The 4187-nt window shown below is 44.2% G+C and overlaps 1 non-coding gene across 1 annotated transcript; it reads right to left on the bottom strand.

The window, feature by feature from the left end:
• Positions 1-3626: 3626 nt before the first annotated feature.
• TRNAL-AAG (transfer RNA leucine (anticodon AAG)) lies at positions 3627-3708 on the bottom strand. The gene has a single exon. It is a non-coding gene; the product is annotated as a tRNA-Leu (tRNA).
• Positions 3709-4187: the final 479 nt, after the last annotated feature.

Here is a 4187-nt window from a genome sequence, read left to right as displayed (position 1 = left end):
TTTTTTTTTTTTTTTTTTTCCACACACACACCATACAAAATGGTGCAGTGTAGGCAGAAAATTGGCTGGGAGTATGATGTAATCCCTGAGAGAGCTGCTTTGCAGAGCCTGTTTCTTTCCTGCCCACAACCCAGTTTGGTATTTTGGATGTACCCAAGGAAGTTATCTTAGCATGTTTCCCAGCAGGTGGGTGCTGCCAATCTGAGGATGTAAGAGAATGAGTCTAAGTGTGCATTTAAAGCGTGCTTATTAATAGAGGGGAGGCGGGGGGCGGGGGGAGCTGTATCCAAGGTTGCATCCTCGGTATTTAAAAATGTTTCAGTTCAGCCTGAGCTGCCATTTACTGCATTATGTGATGCATGTGGATTTTCCAAACAAAAGATGTTTATGAGGAGAGTATATTTTAAGATTCCTTTTCATGACTGTACAGACCCCTCTCAAAGCAGATGGCCTGACAGTTGCAAGAAAACTATTCATAAGCCAAAAGTAGCATTTAAAATTCTTTTTAAAAGACAGTTTGTTCTCCGTATACATGTACATTTTAAGCGGGTACTAATTCTGTTAGCAGCAGCAACTTCCTTGCTTTCCAGCGTATTCCAGATCTGACAGTACAAACCGAAAATTCCCGGGCTGGATGGAGTGAAGCCTTTAGCATTAGCAGCAGTACGACACAGGGCTGCCATGTCACATCAGCGCGCTGAGCTGCTCTCTCTGCTAGGCTTCTTTCAGCACAGGTTGATACAGAGGGACCATTAAAATTCAGACTCCACTCACTGCTACCTTGGAGTAATATTGGAGGTACAACAGTTTCTCTTTTATACTCAAAATAGGTTATATCCACAGTGAAAATGTTTACTTAGCATTTACAAGTACATAGAAACAAGTAGGATTAACAAAGAACTTTGCAAGGACATGAATATATTTAATTCCATTTTTATTCACAGCCTTGACTGTTATCTAGCAGTAGTCAAGGTTCCTTGGGGAAAATAACCAGCTGAGAACAAAATAACTAAACCTGAGCCACTTGACTGTTACTAAGTTTATGTATTCTGGAGGAAATCTATTGACAATGACCTCACACAGCTTCATTTACCGACCTGCCTTCTACTGCACCTCCTGCTTGAAGGAAGAGAGCACTCCCCTGTTCTACACTTGATAAATAAATAATGCTGTTCCTCTGGGGAATAAAATTCCATCTCTAACCAATGTGAGTGCAAGGACAGGGACTAACTGTCCTTACAGTTTGGGGGATTGTTTGTTTTTTCTTTTCCTTATCCTAGGTAACTGAGGCTTATTATTCATAGTCTTAATACATTTAGAAATATTTCTGATAAATTTGCCTAATATCTTGCATCAATGAGTTACATGGCTGGTTATACACTGCACAAATGTTTTCAGAATTTTGTCTTCACCTTTCCATGGGTATTTGTTCTTGAGAGAAAACAGAATAAATAGCCCCTTCTCTCTACTTCTGTTATATCACCTTTTACTCTTGTGTTTTGCAAACTAAACAATGCTGGTCTTTTTAATCACCTTTTAGATGGAAGCCTCTTTCCTCATGTGTTTAATCATTTTTGCTGCACTTTTTTACTGCAGAAGTACATACATATGAGCATATACACCCTGGAGCAATCAATAAGTCTACTAAAATCAGGTTTTAAGGCTTAGCAGAGGCTTGCTCTTTGCTCCCAAAACAATCCTTGTTCATCTCATTCTAAATTCACTTTAAAAACAGGGTCCCATGGCACAGGTGCTGAGATGTGTGTGCAGACATGCAAGTTAAAAAGTGAGGAACAGGACAGAGAGGGCAGGAGGACTTCATCTCACACTCATCAGTGTGGTCACCAAGCTACTTCTCACTAGCTGTGGAAGTGAAGCCAGAGACTGATGCTGGGTAAGAAATTACTTCTTCCGTGTGAGGATGAGCTTTCTTAAGCCCATACTGTCTCAGACGTGGCAATTTGTAGATGATGCTCTATGTCATCTTCCTAGGGCTCGCCTTTACTCCCAGCTGCCTTTGTCCTTCACTTGCACTTTGCAGCACTGAAATGTCTTTGAACAGTGATAGCAGTTTCATATCTGGCACTACAGCTCAGCTCAGCCCAAACGTGAACACAAGGGAGAATTGTGAAGCTGGTGAAAAGCCTGCAGGGAACAACATGCTCTCAAGGTGGGACCAGGTCATTTATGGATGAACAGTGAAGGAATTTATTTGTTATTTCTGTTTTGGATACCTTTTGTTTTCTGTCTTACAGATTTTCTTTTGTTGCTCTCTGGATCCAGAATGCTGTCTTTATATTAAAAAGGCCAAATCTTTCTTCCTGGGGGAAATGAGCATGCACTCCATCACAGGGAGTGGTCTAGGTGCACGTAGATTAGCTGAGGACCAGCCCAAAGATGTCTTGGGTAGGGTTCCCCTCATCTAAATTTAGCTTTCTGAAACTTGGTCATCTACTCCAAGCACATTGCTGAGTCTTCTCCTGCATTCAACAGAGAGAGAAGTCAGTTCATTCCTCCATAAAATATGGGTCCCAGATAGGCGGGATGGTTTCTGTCCCTGAACATACCTCTCTTTCCACTGGCACAAAGTCAGTTTAGATGATGAGCTAGGTGCTTGCCTTCATAGGCTGTAGGGCTGTGTAACTAAAGAAATCCAAAAGTACTTGCTCACAGATCCTACTCCTTGTACCAATTAAATCACTTTTACTGGTCTTGGTGTGAGCAAGACCATATATAAACAGCACAGGAGAGCTCTGGGGTGCAAGTAACATCATGGAGACCCTAACAGCACTCTGGCTTCCTTACAACAGTGGCTGTAAAGAGTGATTATGGGTAATTCCATTACAGACCTATTGCAAAGCACACTGCATTTCAGAAATCTCATCCAAGTCCTCCGGACAATAAGCTCTGCAGAGCTGCTTTCTAGCAGGCCAGCCCCCAGGCTGTACTGGTGCAAGGGGTTATTCCTCCCCAGGGGCCAGACTCTGCACTTCCCTTTAGTGAACTTCATGAGGTTCCCCTCTGCCCATCTCTCCAGCCTGTTGAGGTCCCTCTGACTGGCAGCACAGCCCTCTGGTGTATCAGCCACTCCTCCCAGTTTTGTATCGTCAGCAAACTTGCTGAGGGTGCACTCTGTGCCTTCATCCAGGTCACTGAGGAATAGGTTGAACAACAGTGAACCCAGTATTGACCTCTGGGGGACACCGCTAGCTACAGGCCTCCAACTAGACTCTGCGCTGCTGACCACAACCCTCTGAGCTCTGCCATTCATTCAGCCAGTTCTCAAGCCGAGACCTCACTGTCCACTCATCTAAACCACACATCCTGAGCTTCCCTGTGAGGATGTTATGGGAGACAGTGTCCAAAGCCTTCCTGAAGACAAGGCAGACAACATCCGCTGCTCTCCCCTCATCTACCCAGCCAGTCATTCCATCATAGAAGGCTATCAGGTTGGTTAAGTGTGGTTTCCTCTTTGTGAATCCATGCTGACTACTCCTGATTACCTTCCTGCCCTTCATATGCTTGGAAATGGTGGCCAGGATGAGCTACTCCATCACCTTTCCAGGAATGGAGGTGAGGCTGACTGGCCTGTAGTTCCCTAGGAACCTTCTTGCCAAAAGAATCACTGGCAGCAGTGGGATTCGAACCCACGCCCCCGAAGAGACTGGAGCCTTAATCCAGCGCCTTAGACCGCTCAGCCATGCTACCACTGTTTTATGTATATGCACAGACAGGATTATGTCCATATACAAGTGTGTCACGCACTCACAAAAGCAGAGGAAAGCTGTGTTCATCTAACTTGCCTGATAGAGGGAATGGAGACCTTAACCCAACCTGTCTGGGAAACTCCTAATGATTCATTAGAGATCTGTAATCGCAACTGCCCTCCTTTTAGTGAGGCTGACCATGCACATGGGACTCAGACGCTAGGAGAAGACTCAACAGATATAAAGAGGCAACAGATATAGACTCTACTACTTGACAAGTGGAGTCAGGTGTTCTTATTGAAGCTGTGTAGTGCTTTACTGAAGCTAGTAGTATCACTCCCAGAAAAAGGCCAAACTGGCATAGTTAAGGCAACCAGAAAAAGCTGCAGTTGGTCACCCACCTCCCACCCCTACTGATTGTGGCAGCAATTTCTGTAAAAATTAGAATGGAAACATTTTCTCAGGCACTTTCATGCACTT

Source organism: Apteryx mantelli, chromosome 13, assembly GCF_036417845.1.
Source record: "Apteryx mantelli isolate bAptMan1 chromosome 13, bAptMan1.hap1, whole genome shotgun sequence".
Classification (NCBI taxonomy): Eukaryota; Metazoa; Chordata; class Aves; order Apterygiformes; family Apterygidae; genus Apteryx; species Apteryx mantelli.
This window is presented reverse-complemented; position numbering and strand designations above follow the sequence as displayed.